Genomic DNA, 22998 nt, shown 5'->3' with positions numbered 1-22998 from the left:
GTGTGTTAGCATAGTGTTTCAGTGCGTTAATTGTTTGGATCATCCACCACAATCTCTCCGGTTGCTTGTTTCTAGCGAATGGAGCGGCACGCGGTGGCAAGTCTCGTTACTTTCTGCATACAATTTATGAGGGCATAGTGCTTCAGGGAGTTAATTTTTTGGTATATCCACCACAATCCCTCTTTGTAGTTTCTTCTAACGAAAGCATCGCCAGGCATCGGCGAGTCTCATTACCTTGTGGACACATACTGTCTGAGAGGATAGTGCTTCAGTAAGTTAATTGTTCGGATCATCTACCACAATCCCTCCGGGTAGCTTGCTTCTAGCGAATGGAGCGCCACGCGGCGGCGAGTCTCACTACTTTCTGGACACATACTCTGTGTGAGCATAGTGCTTCAGTGCGTTAATTTTTTGGATCGCCCACCACAATCCCTCCGGGTAGCTTGCTTCTAGCGAATGGATCGCCAGACAGCGGCGGGTCTCATTACTTTCTGCATACACTTTATGAGGGCATAGTGCTTCTGTTCGTTAATTGTTTTGATCATCCACCAGAATCCCTCCGGGTAGCTTGCTTCTAGCGAATGGAGCGCCACGCAACGGCGTGTAACATTACTTTCTGGACACATACTGTATGTGAGCATAGTGCTTCAGTCTGTCAATTGTATGGATCATCCGCCACAATTTCTCCGTGTAGCTTGCTTCTAGCGAATGGAGCGCCACGCCGTTGCAAGTCTCATTATTTTCTTCTTACACTTTATGAGGGCATAGTGCTTCAGTACATTAATTGCTTGGACCATCCACCACAATCCCTCCTGGTTGCTTGCTTCTGGCAAATGGAGCGCCACGCAGTGGCGACTCTCATTATTTTCTTAACATAATGTGTGTGAGCACATTGCTTCAGTGCGTTACTTCTTTGGATCATCCACCACAATCCGTCCGGGTAGCTTGCTTCTTGCGAATGGAGCGCCACGCGGTGGCACGTCTCAATAACTTTCTGCATACACTTTATGAGGGCATAGTGCTTCAGTGCGTTAATTGTTTGGATTTAATTTTGTTTTTATTTTTAGTGTATCACACAAAATTTATCTTCTTCTTCTTTCTTCTCGTCTTTCTTTCCAAAGGTTTTCCAAAACATGCCTTGCGAGAGTACTAAAGTTTTCTAGTTTATGTTCTTCTTCTATGATCGTTTTTATGCTATTTAATTTCAGTTCATTCCTTATTTCTTTTATTGTATTTTTTGTTATATATCTGTTTGAAGACCAGAAAATATGTTCCGGAGTGTGAGGATCGCCACAAAAGCATTTATCATCGTTTTGTAAGTTTAGTCTTTTAAAATGTGTTTTAAATGGTCCATGTCCTGATATATATTCTATCACATCTTTACTTATATTTCCCATCCTTTGTCTTGTTTTTAAATCTGGTATAATATTTCTAGTCCTGGCACCTTTCCTGGAATTTTTTCATTCTTCTTCCCATTTTGTTCGAATGATTCTTTCAATATCGTCATCGCAGCTTGGTATTTCTCCTGTGATTTCTAATATCTTCGTCATTTCTTTATTTTGAATCCAAGTCTTGATACATTTTCTTAATATTTGGAGATGTATCTGTTCTTCATATGTAAGTAATTGCAGTACTTCGGCTGGGATTGTCTTCATTATGTTGTTTACTCTTATTAAAATAAGTCTCTGTACTCTTGTCAATGTTTCTTTTAGTTTAATGTTCATAAAAATTCGGTGTCCCCATATGCCCACGCAGTACTGTAAGATTGCCATTAAAATTGTCTTGTTATATAATTTGAAAATCTTCTTGTCCAATCTAAGGTCCTTTGATATCAAATAAAACAATCAGCTCTGAGGAAGCTAAGAGCTAAACACTTTATCTGCTTAGTGTTTTAGTGTTAGTGTAGTGTTGTAGTGCAGAATGTGTAGTGTTTGTGTTCTGTCAAGAGGCAAAATTCAAATCTAGATAAAAAGTAAATAAACAATAAAGATAAGTTAATATGAGAAAATTTTTGGGAAATCTGGGGTACCGATTTCCTAACAAACAAGAAGAAAAACTTTTAGGAAGTCTGGAGTACCGATTTCCTAATAAACGAGAAGGAAATTTTTGTGTTTTTACTATCATAACTATCACTTTTATATATTATATTAATCATTTTTTATTTTTAGTATCTTCCCAGCTTTGTCTCTTTTCAGGTTTTATGTCTGTGATCGTCTGTGTATGTACTTTTGTAAAAAATAATAATAATAATTGTAATAAATATAAATAGTAATTTTAAAAAAAGAAGAAAATAAGGCATGGTTTATATAATTACGTACCATGCCATAAAACAGAGCCTCACCTCAAATCTGTCGAGGACAAAAGCCGAATAGCAGAGAGAGAAAAATTGAAAAAAAAAGAGTATATGAGAGAGAAAAAAGGCAGAGGCAAGTTGCGACTGCCCTATAATAAGACCGTAAGAAATCGGCCAAGGCAGGGGGAAGTGGAGGCTTATAAAAAATAACAAAAAAATAATAACAAATTGTTTGGATCAACCACCACAATCCCTCCTGGTAGCTTGATTTTAGAGAATGGAGCGCCACGCAGCGGTGAGTCTCACTACTTTCTGAATACACTTTATGAGCGCATAGTGCTCCTGTGCGTCAATTGTATGGATCATGCACCACAATCCCCCCGGGTAGATTGCTTCTAGCGTATGCAGCGTCACGTGGTCGCAAGTCCCATTACTTTCTGTATACACTTCATGAGGGTGTAGTGCTTCAGTGCGTTAATTTTTTGGATCATATATCACGATCCCTCCAGGTAGCTTGCTTCTAGCGAATGGAGCACCACGCAGCGGCGAGTCTCATTACTTTCTGGACAATTACTGCGTGTGAGCATAGTGCTTCAGTGCGTTAATTGTTTGGATCATCCACCACAACCTAACCGGGTAGCTTGCTTCTAGCGAATTGAGCGCCACGCGGTGCCAAGTCTAAATACTTTCTGGCACACACTGTGTGTTAACATAGTGTTTCAGTGCGTTAATTGTTTGGATCATCCACCACAATCTCTCCGGTAGCTTGTTTCTAGCGAATGGAGCGGCATGCGGTGGCAAGTCTCATTACTTTCTGCATACAATTTATGAGGGCATAGTGCTTCAGGGAGTTAATTTTTTGGTACATCCACCACAATCCCTCTTTGTAGTTTGCTTCTAGCGAAAGCATCGCCAGGCATCGGCGTGTCTCATTACTTTCTGGACACATACTCTGCGTGAGCATAGTGCTTCAGTGCGTTAATTGTTTGGATGATAAACCACAATCTCTCCGGGTAGCTTGCTTCTAGCGAATGGAGCGAAACGCTGTGGCAAAAATAATTAATTTCTGTATAAACTTTATGAAGTGATAGTGCTTCAATGCGTAAATTATATGGAACATCTACCACAATCCCACCGGATAGCTTGCTTCTGACGAATGGAGCGCCACGCGGTGGAAACTGTCATTACTTTCGGCATACCCATTTTAAGGGCATAGTGCTTCAGTGCGTTAATTTTTGGATCATCCACCACAATCCCTCATGGTAGCTTGTTTCTTCCGAATGGAGTGCCACGCGGTGGCAAAACTCATTACTTTCTTTATACACTTTATGAGGGCATAGTGCTTCAGTATGTTAATTGTTTGGATCATTCACCACAATCCGTCCGGGTAGATTGCTTCTAGCGAATGGAGCTCTAAGAGGTGGCAAAACTCATTACTTTCTGTATACACTTTATGAGGGCATAGTGCTTCATTGCGTTAATTATATGGAACATCCACCACAATCCCTCCGGGTAGGTTGCTTCTAGCGAATGGAGCCCCACGCAGCGGCGAGTCTCATTATTTTCTGGACACATACTCTGTGTGAGCATAGTGTTTTAGTGCGTTTATTGTTTTGACCATCCACCACGAACCCTGCAGGGAACGGGCTTCTATTGATTGGAGCGCCACGCGATGGCCAGTCTCATTACTTTCTGCATACAATTTAAGAGAGCATAGTCCTTCAGTGCGATAATTATTTGGATCATCAACCACAATCTCTTCTGGTAGCTTGCTTCTAGCGAATGGAGAGCTACGAGATGGCAAAATTCATTACTTTCTGTATACACTTTATGAAGGCATAGCCTTCAGTGCGTTTAATATATGGAACATCAACCAGAATCCCTCCGGGTAGCTTGCTTCTAGCGAATGGAGCCCCACGCAGAGGCGAGTCTCATTACATTCTGGACACATACTCTGTGTGAGCGAAGTTCTTCAGTCCGATGATTGTTTGGATCATCCACCACAATCCCTCCGGGCAGCTTTTTTCTAGCGAATGGAGTGCCACGCAGCGGCGACTCTCATTATTTTCTGGACACATACTGTGTGATAGAATAGTTCTTCAGTGCTTTAATTGTTTGTATCATGCACCACAATTTTTCCGGGTAGCTTGCTTCTAGCCAATGGAGCGCCACGCGGTAGCAAGTCTCATTACTTACTGGACACATACTGTGTGTGAGCATAGTGTTTTAGTGCGTTCATTGTTTTGATCATCCACCACAATCCCTCCGGGTAGATACCTTCTTGCGAATGGAGAGCCACGCAGCAGCGAGTCTCATTACTTACTGGACACATACTGTGTGTGAGCATAGTGTTTTAGTGCGTTCATTGTTTTGATCATCCACCACAATCCCTCCGGGTACCGTGCTTGTGGCGAATGGAGCGCCACGCGGTGGCAACTGTCATTACATTCTGCATACACTTTATGAGGGCATAGTGCTTCAGTGGGTTAATTGTTTGGATCAGCTACCACATCTTTGCGGGTGGCTTGCTTCTGGCGAATGGAGAGCAACACAGCGACCAGTCTCATCAATTACTGGACACATACTGTGTGTGAGCAAATAGCTTGAGTGCGTTAATTTTTTTTGATCATGCTTTAGAATTCCGCCGGGTAGCTTGCTTCTGGCGAATGGAGCGCCACGCGGTGGAAAGTCTCATTACTTTCTGCATACCATTTATAAAGGCATAGTGCTTCAATGCGTTAATTATATGGAACATCCACAAAAATCCCTCATGGTACTTTGTTTCTTCTGAATGGAGAGCCACGCGGTGGCAAGTCTCATTACTTTCTGCATACAGTTTATGAGAGCATAGTGCTTCAGTGCGTTAATTGTTTGGATCATCCACTACAATCCCTCCGGGTAGCTTGCTTCTAGCGAATGGAACGCTACGATGTGGCAAAACTCATTAATTACTGTAGACACTTTATAAGGGCATAGTGCTTCAGTGCGTTAATTATATGGAACATCCACCACAATCCCTCCGGGTAGCTTGCTTCTAGCGAATGGAGCCCCACGCAGATGCGAGTCTCATTATTTTCTGGACACATAATGTGTGTGAGCATAGTGCTTCAGTGCGTTAATTGTTTGGATCATCCATCGCACTCCCTCCGGGCAGCTTGCTTCTAGCGAATGGAGTGCCACGCAGCGGCGAGTTTCATTGCTTTCTGGATTACATACTGTTTGATAGCATAGTTCTTCAGTTCTTTAATTGTTTCTATCATCCACCATAATCTCACCGGGTAGCCAGCTTCTAGCGAATGGAGCGCCACGCCCTGGCAAGTCTCATTACTTTCTGCATACACATTATAAGGGCATAGTGCTTCAGTGCGTTAATTGTTTGTATCATCCACCACAGTCTCTCCGGTAGCTTGCTTCTACCGAATGGAGTGCCACGCAGCGGCGAGTTTCATTGCTTTCTGGATTACATACTGTGTTGTAGCATAGTTCTTCAATTTTTTAATTGTTTCTATCATCCACCATAATCTCACCGGGTAGCGTGCTTCAAGCGAATGGAGCGCCCCGCGGTGGCAACTGTCATTTCTTTCTGCATACACTTTATGAGGGCATAGTGCTTCAGTGCGTTAATTGTTTGGATCATCCACCACAACCTAACCGGGTATCTTGCTTCTAGCGAATTAAGCGCCACGCGGTGTCAAGTCTAATTACTTTCTGTCACACACTGTGTGTTAGCATAGTGTTTCAGTGCGTTGATTGTTTGGATCATTCACCACAATCTCTCCGGTAGCTTGTTTCTAGCGAATGGAGCGGCATGCGGTGGCAAGTCTCATTACTTTCTGCATACAATTTATGAGGACATAGTGCTTCAGGGAGTTAATTTTTTGGTATATCCACCACAATCCCTCTTTGTAGTTTGCTTCTAGCGAAAGCATCTCCAGGCATCGGCGTGTCTCATTACTTTCTGGACACATACTCTGCGTGAGCATAGTGCTTCAGTGCGTTAATTGTTTGGATGATAAACCACAATCTCTCCGGGTAGCTTGCTTCTAGCGAATGGAGCGAAACGCTGTGATAAAAATTATTAATTTCTGTATAAACTTTATGAAGTGATAGTGCTTCAATGCGTAAATTATATGGAACATCTACCACAATCCCACCGGATAGCTTGCTTCTGACGAATGGAGCGCCACGCGGTTGAAACTGTCATTACTTTCGGCATACCCATTTTAAGGGCATAGTGCTTCAGTGCGTTAATTTTTGGATCATCCACCACAATCCCTCATGGTAGCTTGTTTCTTCCGAATGGAGTGCCACGCGGTGGCAAAACTCATTACTTTCTTCATACACTTTATGAGGGCATAGTGCTTCAGTATGTTAATTGTTTGGATCTCTCACCACAATCCGTCCGGGTAGATTGCTTCTAGCGAATGGAGCTCTAAGAGGTGGGAAAACTCATTACTTTCTGTATACACTTTATGAGGGCATAGTGCTTCATTGCGTTAATTATATGGAACATCCACCACAATCCCTCCGGGTAGGTTGCTTCTAGCGAATGGAGCCCCACGCAGCGGCGAGTCTCATTATTTTCTGGACACATACTCTGTGTGAGCATAGTGTTTTAGTGCGTTTATTGTTTTGACCATCCACCACGAACCCTGCAGGGAACGGGCTTCTATTGATTGGAGCGCCACGCGATGGCCAGTCTCATTACTTTCTGCATACACTTTAAGAGGGCATAGTCCTTCAGTGCGATAATTATTTGGACCATCAACCACAATCTCTTCTGGTAGCTTGCTTCTAGCGAATGGAGAGCTACGAGATGGCAAAATTCATTACTTTCTGTATACACTTTATGAAGGCATAGCCTTCAGTGCGTTAAATATATGGAACATCAACCAGAATCCCTCCGGGTAGCTTGCTTCTAGCGAATGGAGCCCCACGCAGAGGCGAGTCTCATTACATTCTGGACACATACTCTGTGTGAGCGAAGTTCTTGAGTCCGTTGATTGTTTGGATCATCCACCACAATCCCTCCGGGCAGCTTTCTTCTAGCGAATGGAGTGCCACGCAGCGGCGACTCTCATTATTTTCTGGACACATACTGTGTGATAGAATAGTTCTTCAGTGCTTTAATTGTTTGTATCATCCACCACAATCTTTCCGGGTAGCTTGCTTCTAGCCAATGGAGCGCCACGCGGTAGCAAGTCTCATTACTTACTGGACACATACTGTGTGTGAGCATAGTGTTTTAGTGCGTTCATTGTTTTGATCATCCACCACAATCCCTCCGGGTAGATACCTTCTTGCGAATGGAGAGCCACGCAGCAGCGAGTCTCATTACTTACTGGACACATACTGTGTGTGAGCATAGTGTTTTTGTGCGTTCATTGTTTTGATCATCCACCACAATCCCTCCGGGTACCGTGCTTGTGGCGAATGGAGCGCCACGCGGTGGCAACTGTTATTACATTCTGCATACACTTTATGAGGGCATAGTGCTTCAGTGGGTTAATTGTTTGGATCAGCTACCACATCTTTGCGGGTAGCTTGCTTCTTGCGAATGGAGCGCCACGCGGTGGCACGTCTCAATAACTTTCTGCATACACTTTATGAGGGCATAGTGCTTCAGTGCGTTAATTCTTTGGATCATCCACCACAATCCTTCCGTGTAGCTTGCTTCGAGCGAATGGAGCGCTACGCAGCGGTGAGTCTCATTACTTTCTTTACACTTACTGTGTGTGAGCATAGTGCTTCAGTGCCTTAATTGTTTGGATCATCCACCACAATCCCTACAGGTAGCTTTCTTCTAGCGAATGGAGCGCCACGCAGCGGCGAGTCTCATTACTTTCTGGACACATACTCTGCGTGAGCATAGTGCTTCAGTGCGTTAATTGTTTGGATGATAAACCACAATCTCTCCGGGTAGCTTGCTTCTAGCGAATGGAGCGAAACGCTGTGGCAAAAATTATTAATTTCTGTATAAACTTTATGAAGTGATAGTGCTTCAATGCGTAAATTATATGGAACATCTACCACAATCCCACCGGATAGCTTGCTTCTGACGAATGGAGCGCCACGCGGTGGAAACTGTCATTACTTTCGGCATACCCATTTTAAGGGCATAGTGCTTCAGTGCGTTAATTTTTGGATCATCCACCACAATCCCTCATGGTAGCTTGTTTCTTCCGAATGGAGTGCCACGCGGTGGCAAAACTCATTACTTTCTTCATACACTTTATGAGGGCATAGTGCTTCAGTATGTTAATTGTTTGGATCTCTCACCACAATCCGTCCGGGTAGATTGCTTCTAGCGAATGGAGCTCTAAGAGGTGGCAAAACTCATTACTTTCTGTATACACTTTATGAGGGCATAGTGCTTCAGTGCGTTAAATATATGGAACATCCACCACAATCCCTCCGGGTAGCTTGCTTCTAGCGAATGGTGCCCCACGCGGTGGCAAGTCTCTTTGTTTTCTGCATAAAGTTTATGATGGCATAGTGCTTCATTACGTTAATTCTTTGGATTTAATTTTGTTTTAATTTTTAGTGTATCACACAAAATTTATCTTCTTTTTCTTTCTTCTCGTCTTTCTTTCCAAAGGTTTTCCAAAACATGCCTTGCCAGAGTACTAAAGTTTTCTAGTTTATGTTCTTCTTCTATGATCGTTTTTATGCTATTTAATTTCAGTTCATTCCTTATTTCTTTTATTGAATTTTTTGTTATATATCTGTTTGAAGACCGGAAAATATGTTCCGGAGTGTGAGGATCGCCACAAAAGCATTTATCATCGTTTTGTAAGTTTAGTCTTTTAAAATATGTTTTAAATGGTCCATGTCCTGATATATATTCTATCACATCTTTACTTATATTTCCCATCCTTTCTCTTGTTTTTAAATCTGGTATAATATTTCTAGTCCTGGCACCTTTCCTGGAATTTTTTCATTCTTCTTTTCATTTTGTTCGAATGATTCTTTCAATATCGTCATCGCAGCTTGGTATTTCTCCTGTGATTTCTAATATCTTCGTCATTTCTTTATTTTGAATCCAAGTCTTGATACATTTTCTTAATATTTGGAGATGTATCGGTTCTTCATATGTAAGTAATTGCAGTACTTCGGCTGGGATTGTCTTCATTATGTTGTTTACTCTTATTAAAATAAGTCTCTGTACTCTTGTCAATGTTTCTTTTAGTTTAATGTTCATAAAAATTCGGTGTCCCCATATGCCCACGCAGTACTGTAAGATTGCCATTAAAATTGTCTTATTATATAATTTGAAAATCTTCTTGTCCAATCTAAAGTCCTTTGATATCAAATAAAACAATCAGCTCTGAGGAAGCTAAGAGCTAAACACTTTATCTGCTTAGTGTTTTAGTGTTAGTGTAGTGTTGTAGTGCAGAATGTGTAGTGTTTGTGTTCTGTCAAGAGGCAAAATTCAAATCTAGATAAAAAGTAAATAAACAATAAAGATAAGTTAATATGAGAAAATTTTTTGGAAATCTGGGGTACCGATTTCCTAACAAACAAGAAGAAAAACTTTTAGGAAGTCTGGAGTACCGATTTCCTAATAAACGAGAAGGAAATTTTTGTGTTTTTACTATCATAACTATCACTTTTATATATTATATTAATCATTTTTTATTTTTAGTATCTTCTCAGCTCTGTCTCTTTTCAGGTTTTATGTCTGTGATCGTCTGTGTATGTACTTTTGTAAAAAATAATAATAATAATTGTAATAAATATAAATAGTAATTTTAAAAAAAGAAGAAAATAAGGCATGGTTTATATAATTAGGTACCATGCCATAAAACAGAGCCTCACCTCAAATCTGTCGAGGACAAAAGCCGAATAGCAGAGAGAGAAAAATTGAAAAAAAAAGAGTATATGAGAGAGAAAAAAGGCAGAGGCAATTTGCGACTGCCCTATAATAAGACCGTAAGAAATCGGCCAAGGCAGGGGGAAGTGGAGGCTTATAAAAAATAACAAAAAAATAATAACAAATTGTTTGGATCAACCACCACAATCCCTCCTGGTAGCTTGATTTTAGAGAATGGAGCGCCACGCAGCGGTGAGTCTCACTACTTTCTGAATACACTTTATGAGCGCATAGTGCTCCTGTGCGTCAATTGTATGGATCATGCACCACAATCCCCCCGGGTAGATTGCTTCTAGCGTATGGAGCGTCACGTGGTCGAAAGTCCCATTACTTTCTGTATACACTTCATGAGGGTGTAGTGCTTCAGTGCGTTAATTTTTTGGATCATATATCACGATCCCTCCAGGTAGCTTGCTTCTAGCGAATGGAGCACCACGCAGCGGCGAGTCTCATTACTTTCTGGACAATTACTGCGTGTGAGCATAGTGCTTCAGTGCGTTAATTGTTTGGATCATCCACCACAACCTAATCGGGTAGCTTGCTTCTAGCGAATTGAGCGCCACGCGGTGTCAAGTCTAAATACTTTCTGGCACACACTGTGTGTTAGCATAGTGTTTCAGTGCGTTAATTGTTTGGATCATCCACCACAATCTCTCCGGTAGCTTGTTTCTAGCGAATGGAGCGGCATGCGGTGGCAAGTCTCATTACTTTCTGCATACAATTTATGAGGGCATAGTGCTTCAGGGAGTTAATTTTTTGGTACATCCACCACAATCCCTCTTTGTAGTTTGCTTCTAGCGAAAGCATCGCCAGGCATCGGCGTGTCTCATTACTTTCTGGACACATACTCTGCCTGAGCATAGTGCTTCAGTGCGTTAATTGTTTGGATGATAAACCACAATCTCTCCGGGTAGCTTGCTTCTAGCGAATGGAGCGAAACGCTGTGGCAAAAATAATTAATTTCTGTATAAACTTTATGAAGTGATAGTGCTTCAATGCGTAAATTATATGGAACATCTACCACAATCCCACCGGATAGCTTGCTTCTGACGAATGGAGCGCCACGCGGTGGAAACTGTCATTACTTTCGGCATACCCATTTTAAGGGCATAGTGCTTCAGTGCGTTAATTTTTGGATCATCCACCACAATCCCTCATGGTAGCTTGTTTCTTCCGAATGGAGTGCCACGCGGTGGCAAAACTCATTACTTTCTTTATACACTTTATGAGGGCATAGTGCTTCAGTATGTTAATTGTTTGGATCATTCACCACAATCCGTCCGGGTAGATTGCTTCTAGCGAATGGAGCTCTAAGAGGTGGCAAAACTCATTACTTTCTGTATACACTTTATGAGGGCATAGTGCTTCATTGCGTTAATTATATGGAACATCCACCACAATCCCTCCGGGTAGGTTGCTTCTAGCGAATGGAGCCCCACGCAGCGGCGAGTCTCATTATTTTCTGGACACATACTCTGTGTGAGCATAGTGTTTTAGTGCGTTTATTGTTTTGACCATCCACCACGAACCCTGCAGCGAACGGGCTTCTATTGATTGGAGCGCCACGCGATGGCCAGTCTCATTACTTTCTGCATACACTTTAAGAGGGCATAGTCCTTCAGTGCGATAATTATTTGGATCATCAACCACAATCTCTTCTGGTAGCTTGCTTCTAGCGAATGGAGAGCTACGAGATGGCAAAATTCATTACTTTCTGTATACACTTTATGAAGGCATAGCCTTCAGTGCGTTAAATATATGGAACATCAACCAGAATCCCTCCGGGTAGCTTGCTTCTAGCGAATGGAGCCCCACGCAGAGGCGAGTCTCATTACATTCTGGACACATACTCTGTGTGAGCGAAGTTCTTCAGTCCGATGATTGTTTCGATCATCCACCACAATCCCTCCGGGCAGCTTTCTTCTAGCGAATGGAGTGCCACGCAGCGGCGACTCTCATTATTTTCTGGACACATACTGTGTGATAGAATAGTTCTTCAGTGCTTTAATTGTTTGTATCATCCACCACAATCTTTCCGGGTAGCTTGCTTCTAGCCAATGGAGCGCCACGCGGTAGCAAGTCTCATTACTTACTGGACACATACTGTGTGTGAGCATAGTGTTTTAGTGCGTTCATTGTTTTGATCATCCACCACAACCCCTCCGGGTAGATACCTTCTTGCGAATGGAGAGCCACGCAGCAGCGAGTCTCATTACTTACTGGACACATATTGTGTGTGGGCATAGTGTTTTAGTGCGTTCATTGTTTTGATCATCCACCACAATCCCTCCGGGTACCGTGCTTGTGGCGAATGGAGCGCCACGCGGTGGCAACTGTCATTACATTCTGCATACACTTTATGAGGGCATAGTGCTTCAGTGGGTTAATTGTTTGGATCAGCTACCACATCTTTGCGGGTGGCTTGCTTCTGGCGAATGGAGAGCAACACAGCGACCAGTCTCATCAATTACTGGACACATACTGTGTGTGAGCAAATAGCTTGAGTGCGTTAATTTCTTTTTGATCATGCTTTAGAATTCCGCCGGGTAGCTTGCTTCTGGCGAATGGAGCGCCACGCGGTGGAAAGTCTCATTACTTTCTGCATACCATTTATAAAGGCATAGTGCTTCAGTGCTCTAATTATTTAAATCACATACCACAATTCCTCCAGGTAGCTTGCTTCTAGCGAATGGAGAGCTACGAGATGGCAAAATTCATTACTTTCTGTATACACTTTATGAAGGCATAGCCTTCAGTGCGTTAAATATATGGAACATCAACCAGAATCCCTCCGGGTAGCTTGCTTCTAGCGAATGGAGCCCCACGCAGAGGCGAGTCTCATTACATTCTGGACACATACTCTGTGTGAGCGAAGTTCTTCAGTCCGTTGATTGTTTGGATCATCCACCACAATCCCTCCGGGCAGCTTTCTTCTAGCGAATGGAGTGCCACGCAGCGGCGACTCTCATTATTTTCTGGACACTTACTGTGTGATAGAATAGTTCTTCAGTGCTTTAATTGTTTGTATCATCCACCACAATCTTTCCGGGTAGCTTGCTTCTAGCCAATGGAGCGCCACGCGGTAGCAAGTCTCATTACTTACTGGACACATACTGTGTGTGAGCATAGTGTTTTAGTGCGTTCATTGTTTTGATCATCCACCACAATCCCTCCGGGTAGATACCTTCTTGCGAATGGAGAGCCACGCAGCAGCGAGTCTCATTACTTACTGGACACATACTGTGTGTGAGCATAGTGTTTTAGTGCGTTCATTGTTTTGATCATCCACCACAATCCCTCCGGGTACCGTGCTTGTGGCGAATGGAGCGCCACGCGGTGGCAACTGTCATTACAATCTGCATACACTTTATGAGGGCATAGTGCTTCAGTGGGTTAATTGTTTGGATCAGCTACCACATCTTTGCGGGTGGCTTGCTCCTGGCGAACGGAGAGCAACACAGCGACCAGTCTCATCAATTACTGGACACATACTGTGTGTGAGCAAATAGCTTGAGTGCGTTATTTTTTTTTTGATCATGCTTTAGAATTCCGCCGGGTAGCTTGCTTCTGGCGAATGGAGCGCCACGCGGTGGAAAGTCTCATTACTTTCTGCATACAGTTTATGAGAGCATAGTGCTTCAGTGCGTTAATTGTTTGGATCATCCACTACAATCCCTCCGGGTAGCTTGCTTCTAGCGAATGGAACGCTACGATGTGGCAAAACTCATTAATTACTGTAGACACTTTATAAGGGCATAGTGCTTCAGTGCGTTAATTATATGGAACATCCACCACAATCCCTCCGGGTAGCTTGCTTCTAGCGAATGGAGCCCCACGCAGATGCGAGTCTCATTATTTTCTGGACACATAATGTGTGTGAGCATAGTGCTTCAGTCCGTTGATTGTTTGGATCATCCATCGCAATCCCTCCGGGCAACTTGCTTCTAGCGAATGGAGTGCCACGCAGCGGCGAGTTTCATTGCTTTCTGGATTACATACTGTTTGATAGCATAGTTCTTCAGTTCTTTAATTGTTTCTATCATCCACCACAATCCCTCCGGGTAGCTTGCTTCTAGCGAATGGAGTGCCACGCAGCGGCGAGTCTCATTAAATTCTGGACATATACTGTGTGTGAGCAAATAGCTTTAGTGTGTTAATTTTATTGGATCATCCACCACAATCCCTCCCGGTAGCTTGCTTCTAGCGAATGGAGCGCTACGAGGTGGTAAAACTCATTAATTTCTGTATACACTTTATGAGGGCATAGTGCTTCAGTGCGTTAAATATATGGAACATCCACCACAATGTCTCCTGGTAGTTTGCTTCTAGCGAAATTAGCGCCACGCAGCCGCGAGTCTCATTACTTTCTGGACACATACTGTGTGTGAGCATAGTGCTTCAGTGCGTCAATTGTTTGGATCATCCACCACAATCTCTCCGGTAGCTTGCTTCTAGCGAATTGAGCGCCACGCGGTGGCAAGTCTAATTATTTCTGGCACATACTGTGTGTTAGCATAGTGTTTCAGTGCGTTAATTGTTTGCATCATCCACCACAATCTCTCCGGTAGCTTGCTTCTAGCGAATGGAGCGAAACGCTGTGGCAAAAATAATTAATTTCTGTATAAACTTTATGAAGTGATAGTGCTTCAATGCGTAAATTATATGGAACATCTACCACAATCCCACCGGATAGCTTGCTTCTGACGAATGGAGCGCCACGCGGTGGAAACTGTCATTACTTTCGGCATACCCATTTTAAGGGCATAGTGCTTCAGTGCGTTAATTTTTGCATCATCCACCACAATCCCTCATGGTAGCTTGTTTCTTCCGAATGGAGTGCCACGCGGTGGCAAAACTCATTACTTTCTTCATACACTTTATGAGGGCATAGTGCTTCAGTATGTTAATTGTTTGGATCATTCACCACAATCCGTCCGGGTAGATTGCTTCTAGCGAATGGAGCTCTACGAGGTGGCAAAACTCATTACTTTCTGTATACACTTTATGAGGGCATAGTGCTTCATTGCGTTAATTATATGGAACATCCACCACAATCCCTCCGGATAGGTTGCTTCTAGCGAATGGAGCCCCACGCAGCGGCGAGTCTCATTATTTTCTGGACACATACTCTGTGTGAGCATAGTGTTTTAGTGCGTTTATTGTTTTGACCATCCACCACGAACCCTGCGGGGAACGTGCTTCTATTGATTCAAGCGCCACGCGATGGCCAGTCTCATTACTTTCTGCATACACTTTAAGAGATCATAGTCCTTCAGTGCGATAATTATTTGGATCATCAACCACAATCTTTCCTGGTAGCTTGCTTCTAGCGAATGGAGAGCTACGAGATGGCAAAATTCATTACTTTCTGTATACACTTTATGAAGGCATAGTGCTTCAGTTCTTTAAATATATTTAACATCAACCACAATCCCGCCGGGTAGCTTTCTTCTAGCGAATGGAGTGCCACGCAGCGGCGACTCTCATTATTTTCTGGACACATACTGTGTGATAGAATAGTTCTTCATTGCTTTAATTGTTTGTATCATCCACCACAATCTTTCCGGGTAGCTTGCTTCTAGCCAATGGAGCGCCACGCGGTAGCAAGTCTCATTACTTACTGGACACATACTGTGTGTGAGCATAGTGTTTTAGTGCGTTCATTGTTTTGATCATCCACCACAATCCCTCCGGGTAGATACCTTCTTGCGAATGGAGAGCCACGCAGCAGCGAGTCTCATTACTTACTGGACACATACTGTGTGTGAGCATAGTGTTTTAGTGCGTTCATTGTTTGATCATCCACCACAATCCCTCCGGGTACCGTGCTTGTAGCGAATGGAGCGCCACGCGGTGGCAACTGTCATTACATTCTGCATACACTTTATGAGGGCATAGTGCTTCAGTGCTTTAATTGTTTGGATCAGCTAAAAACATCTTTGCGGGTGGTTTGCTTCTGGCGAATGGAGAGCAACACAGCGACCAGTCTAATCAATTACTGGACACATACTGTGTGTGAGCAAATAGCTTGAGTGCGTTAATTTTTTTTGATCATCCTTTAGAATTCCGCCGGGTAGCTTGCTTCTGGCGAATGGAGCGCCACGCGGTGGAAAGTCTCATTACTTTCTGCATACCATTTATAAAGGCATAGTGCTTCAGTGCTCTAATTATTTAATTCACATACCACAATCCCTCCAGGTAGCTTGCTTCTAGCGAATGGAGCGCTACGAGGTGGCAAAACTCATTACTTTCTGTATACACTTTATGAGGGCATAGTGCTTCAGTGCGTTAATTATATGGAACATCCACCAAAATCCCTCATGGTACTTTGTTTCTTCCGAATGGAGAGCCACGCGGTGGCAAGTCTCATTGCTTTCTGCATACACTTTATGAGAGCATAGTGCTTCAGTGCGTTAATTGTTTGGATCATCCACTACAATCCCTCCGGGTAGCTTGCTTCTAGCGAATGGAACGCTACGATGTGGCAAAACTCATTAATTACTGTAGACACTTTATAAGGGCATAGTGCTTCAGTGCGTTAATTATATGGAACATCCACCACAATCTCTCCGGGTAGCTTGCTTCTAGCGAATGGAGCCCCACGCAGATGCGAGTCTCATTATTTTCTGGACACATAATGTGTGTGAGCATAGTGCTTCTGTGCGTTAATTGTTTGGATCATCCACCACAATCCCTCCGGGTAGCTTGCTTCTAGCGAATGGAGCCCCACGCAGATGCGAGTCTCATTATTTTCTGGACACATAATGTGTGTGAGCATAGTGCTTCTGTGCGTTGATTGTTTGGATCATCCATCGCAATCCCTCCGGGCAGCTTGCTTCTAGCGAATGGAGTGCCACGCAGCGGCGAGTTTCATTACTTTCTGGATTACATACTGTTTGATAGCATAGTTCTTCAGTTCTTTAATTGTTTCTATCATCCACCATAATCTCACCGGTTAGCTAGCTTCTAGCGAATGGAGCGCCACGCCGTGGCAAGTCTTATTACTTTCTGCATACACATTATAAGGGCATAGTGCTTCAGTGCGTTAATTGTTTGTATCATCCACCACTCTCTCTCCGGGTAGCTTGCTTCTAGCGAATGGAGTGCCACGCAGCGGCGAGTTTCATTGCTTTCTGGATTACATACTGTGTGATAGCATAGTTCTTCAGTTCTTTAATTGTTTCTATCATCCACCATAATCTCACCGGGTAGCGTGCTTCAAGCGAATGGAGCGCCCCGCGGTGGAAACTGACATTTCTTTCTGCATACACTTTATGAGGGCATAGTGCTTCAGTGCGTTAATTGTTTGTATCATCCACCACAATCCCTCCGAGTACCTTGCTTCTGGCGAATGGAACGCCATGCAGCGGCGAGTCTCATTAATTTCTGGACATATACTGTGTGTGAGCAAATAGCTTCAGTGCGTTAATTTTATTGGATCATCCACCACAATCCCTCCCGGTAGCTTGCTTCTAGCGAATGGAGCGCTACGAGGTGGCAAAACTCATTACTTTCTGTATACACTTTCTGAGGGCATAGTGCTTCAGTGCGTTAAATATATGGAACATCCACCACAATCCCTCCGGGTAGGTTCCTTCTAGCGAATGGAGCCCCACGCAGCGGCGAGTCTCATTACTTTCTGGACACATACTGTCTGTGAGCATAGTGCTTGAGTGCGTTAATTGTTTGGATCATCCACCACAATCCCTCCGGGTAGCTTGCTTCTAGCGTATGGAGCGCCACGCGGTGGCAAGTATCATTGCTTTCTGCATACAATTTAAGAGGGCATAGTACTTCAGTGCGTTAATTGTTTGGAACATCCACCACAATGTCTCCTGGTAGTTTGCTTCTAGCGAAATTAGCGCCACGCAGCCGCGAGTCTCATTACTTTCTGGACACATACTGTGTTTGAGGATAGTGATTCAGAGGGATAATTGTTTGGATCATCCACCACAACATATCCGGGTAGTTGGTTTCTAGCGAATGGAGCGCCACGCAGCGGAGAGTCTGATTACTTTCTGGATCCATACTGTGTGTGAGCATAGTGCTTCAGTGCGTCAATTGTTTGGATCATCCACCACAATCTGTCCGGTAGCTTGCTTCTAGCGAATTGAGCGCCACGCGGTGGCAAGTCTAACTATCTCTGGCACATACTGTGTGTTAGCATAGTTTTTCAGTGCGTTAATTGTTTGGATCATCCACCGCAATCTCTCCGGTTGCTTGTTTCTAGCGAATGGAGCGGCACGCGGTGGCAAGTCTCGTTACTTTCTGCATACAATTTATGAGGGCATAGTGCTTCAGGGAGTTAATTTTTTGGTATATCCACCACAATCCCACTTTGTAGTTTCTTCTAACGAAAGCATCGCCGGGCATCGGCGAGTCTCGTTACCTTCTGGACACATACTGTCTGAGAGGGTACTGCTTCAGTAAGTTAATTGTTTGGATCATCTACTACAATCCCTCCGGGTAACATGGTTCTAGCGAATGGAGCGCCACGCGACGGCGAGTCTCACTATTTTCTGGACACATACTCTGTGTGAGCATAGTGCTTCAGTGCGTTAATTTTTTTGATCGCCCACCACAATCCCTCCGGGTAGCTTGCTTCTAGCGAATGGATCGCCAGGCAGCGGCGGGTCTCATTACTTTCTTCATACACTTTATGAGGGCATAGTGCTTCTCTTTGTTAATTGTTTTGATCATCCACCAGAATCCCTCCGGGTAGCTTGCTTCCAGCGAATGGAACGCCACGCAACGGCGTGTAACATTACTTTCTGGACACATACTGTGTGTGAGGATAGTGCTTCAGTGCGTCAATTGAATGGATCATCCGCCACAATTTTTCCGTGTAGCTTGCTTCTAGCGAATGGAGCGCCACGCCGTTGCAAGTCTCATTATTTTCTTGTTACACTTTATGAGGGCATAGTGCTTCAGTACATTAATTGCTTGGACCATCCACCACAATCCCTCCTGGTAGCTTGCTTCTAGCAAATGGAGCGCTACGCAGTGGCTACTCTCATTATTTTCTTAACATAATGTGTGTGAGCACATTGCTTCAGTGCGTTAATTCTTTGGATCATCCACCACAATTTCTCCGGGTAGCTTGGTTCTAGCGAATGGAGAGCCACGCGGTGGAAAATATCATTATTTTCTGAATATAATTTTGAGGGCATAGTGCTTCAGTGCGTTAGTTGTTTAGATCATCCAACATAATCTTTCCGGAAAGCTTGCTTCTAGCGAATGGAGCGCCACGCAGCGGTGAGTCTCATTACTTTCTGGACACAAAGTGTGTGTGAGCACAATGCTTCAGTGCGTTAATTGTTGGATCATCCACCACAATCTCTCCGGGTAGCTTAATTCTAGCGAATAGAGCGCCACGCGCTGGTAAATCTCCCTACTTTCTGGACACATAGTGTGTGTGAGCATAGTGCTTCAGTGCGTTAATTGTTTGGATCATCCACCACAATCCGCCCGGGTAGTTTTCTTCTAGCGAATGGAGCGCTACGCGCTGGCGAGTCTCATTACTTTCCGGATACATTGTGTGTGTGAGCATAGTGCTTCAGTGCGTTAATTGTTTGGATCATCCACCACAATCAATCCGGGTAACTTGCTTATGGCGAATGGAGAAACACGCGCTGGCAAGTCTCTCTAGTTTCTGGACGCATAGTGTGTGTGAGCACAGTGCTTCAGTGCATTAATTGTTTGGAACATCCACCACAATCTCTCCGGGTAGCTTGGTTCTAGCGAATGGGGAGCCACGCGGTGGAAAGTATCATTATTTTCTGTATATACTTCTTGAGGGCATAGTGCTTCAGTGCGTTAATTGTTGGATCATCCACCAGAATCCCTCCGGGTAGCTTAATTCTAGAGAATGGAGCGCCACGCGCTGGCGAGTCTCATTACTTTCTGGATACATTGTGTGTGTGAGCATAGTGCTTCAGTGCGTTAATGGTTTGGATCATCCACCACAATCAATCCGGGTAGCTTGCTTATGGCGAATGGAGAACCACGCGCTGGCAAGTCTCCCTACTTTCTGGACGCATAGTGTGTGTGAGCACAGTGCTTCAGTGCATTAATTGTTTCGAACATCCACCACAATCTCTCCGGGTAGGTTGGTTCTAGCGAATGGAGAGCCACGCGGTGGAAAATATCATTATTTTCTGTATATACTTCTTGAGGGCATATTGCTTCATTACATTATTTTTTAAATCAACCACCACAATCCCTCCTGTTAGCTTGCTTCTAGCGAATGGAGCGCCGCGCGCTGGAGTCTCAGTAATTGCTGCATACACTTTACGACCCCATAGTGCTTCAGTGCGTGAATTGTATGGATCATGCACCACGATCCCTAAGGGTAGATTGCTTCTAGCGAATGGAGCGCCACGCGCTGGAAGTATCACTATTTTCTGCATACATTTTATGAGGGCATAGTGCTTCGCTGAGTTAATTGTTTGGATCATCCACCACAACCCCTCCGGGTAGCTTGCTTCCAGCGAATGGATCGCCAGGCAGCGGCGAGTCTGATTACTTTCTGCATACAGTTTATGAGGGCATAGTGCTTCTGTTCGTTAATTGTTTTGATCATCCACCAGTATCCCTCCGGGTAGCTTGCATCTAGCGAATGAAGTGCCACGCAACGGCGTGTAACAATAACTTTCTGGACACATACTGTGTGTGAGCATAGTGCTTCAGTGCGTCAATTGTATGGAACATCCGCCACAATTTCTCCGTGTAGCTTGCTTCTAGCGAATGGAGCGCCACGCGGTTGCAAGTCTCATTATTTTCTTCTTACACTTTATAAGGGCATAGTGCTTCAGTGCATTATTTGCTTGGACCTTCCACCACAATCCTTCCTCTTAGCTTGCTTCTAGCAAATGGAGCGCCACGCAGTGGTGATTCTCATTATTTTCTTAACATAATGTGTGTGAGCACATTGCTTCAGTGCGTTAATTCTTTGGATCAGCCACCACAATCCCTCCGGGTAGCTTGTTTCTAGCGCATGGAGCGCCACGCGGTGGCAAGTCTCAATAACTTTCTGCATACACTTTATGAGGGCATAGTGCGTCAGTGCGTTAATTCTTTGGATCATCCACCACAATCCTTCGGTTTGGCTTGCTTCTAGCGAATGGAGCGCCACGCAGCGGTGAGTCTCATTACTTTCTTTACACTTACTGTGTGTGAGCATAGTGCTTCAGTGCCTTAATTGTTTGGATCATCCACCACAATCCCTACAGGTAGCTTTCTTTTAGGAAATGGAGAGCCACGCAGCGGCGAGTCTCATTACTTTCTAGAAACATACTGTGTGTGAGCATAGTGCTTCAGTGCGTTAACTGTTTGGATCATCCACCACAGTCCCTTCGGGTAGCTTGCTTCTAGCGAATGGTGCGCCACACAGCGGCGAGTCTGATTATTTTCTGCATACACTTTATGAGGGCATAGTGCTTCAATTCTTTAAAATTTTTATCATCCAACGCAATCCCTCCGATGAGTTAACTTCTAGCGAATGTAGCGCCACGCCGTGGCAAATTTCATTACTTTCTGTATACACTTTATGAGGGCATAGTGCTTCAGTGCGTTAGTTATTTGAACCATCCACCACAATCCTTCCGGGTAGCTTGTTTCTAGCGAAAGGAGCGCAACGCAGCGGCGAGTCTCATAAGTTTCTGGACACATACTGTGTGTGAGCATAGTGCTTCTGTGCGTTAATTATTGGAATCATCCACCACAATCCCTCCCGGTAGCTTGCTACTAGCGAATGCAGCGGCACGCGGTGGCAAGTCTCTTTATATTCTCCATAAAATTTATGAGGGCATAGTGCTTCATTACGTTAATTGTTTGGATCAACCACCACAATCCCTCCTGTTAGATTGCTTCTAGCGAATGGAGCGTCACGTGGTCGCAAGTACCATTACTTTCTGATACACTTCATGAGGGTGTAGTGCTTCAGTGCGTTAATTTTTTGGATCATATATCACGATCCCTCCGTGTAGCTTGCTTCTAGCGAATGGAGCACCACGCAGCGGCGAGTCTCATTACTTTCTGCACAATTACTGCGTGTGAGCATAGTGCTTCAGTGCGTTAATTGTTTGGATCATCCAACATAATCTCTCCGGGTAGCTTGCTTCTAGCGAATGGAGCGCCACGCAGCGGCTAGTCTCATTACTTTCTAGACACAGACTGTGTGCGAGGATAGTGCTTCAGTGCGTTAGTTGTTTTGATCATCCACCACAATTCCTCCGGGTAGCTTGCTTATAGCGAATGGAGCGCAACGCGCTGGCAAGTCTCCCTTCTTTCTGGACGCATAGTGTGTGTGAGCACATTGCTTCAGTGCATTATTTGTTAGGAACATCCACCACAATCTCTCCGGGTAGCTTAATTCTAGCAAATAGAGCGCCACGCGCTGGTAAGTCTCCCTACTTTCTGGACACATAGAGTGTGAGGATAGTGCTTCAGTGCGTTAATTGTTTGGATCATCCACCACAATCCGCCCGGGTAGCTTTCTTCTAGCGAATGGAGCGCCACGCGCTGGCGAGTCTCATTACTTTCTGGATACATTGTGTGTGTGAGCATAGTGTTTCTGTGCGTTAATGGTTTGGATCATCCACCACAATCAATCCGGGTAGCTTGCTTCTAGAGAATGGAGCGTCACGCAGTGGCAAGTCCCATTACTTTCTGTATACACTTCATGAGGGCATAGTGCTTCAGTGCGTTAATTTTTTGGATCATATATCACGATCCCTCCGGGTAGCTTGCTTCTAGCGAATGGAGCACCACGCAACGGCGAGTCTAATTACTTTCTGGACACATACTGTGTGTGAGCATAGTGCTTCTGTGC

This window comes from Thermobia domestica, chromosome 6 (genome assembly GCF_964235325.1).
Source record: "Thermobia domestica chromosome 6, izTheDome1.hap1.1, whole genome shotgun sequence".
NCBI lineage: Eukaryota > Metazoa > Arthropoda > Insecta > Zygentoma > Lepismatidae > Thermobia > Thermobia domestica.
The sequence above is the reverse complement of the archived record's forward strand: the minus strand, read 5'-3'. Positions refer to the sequence as shown.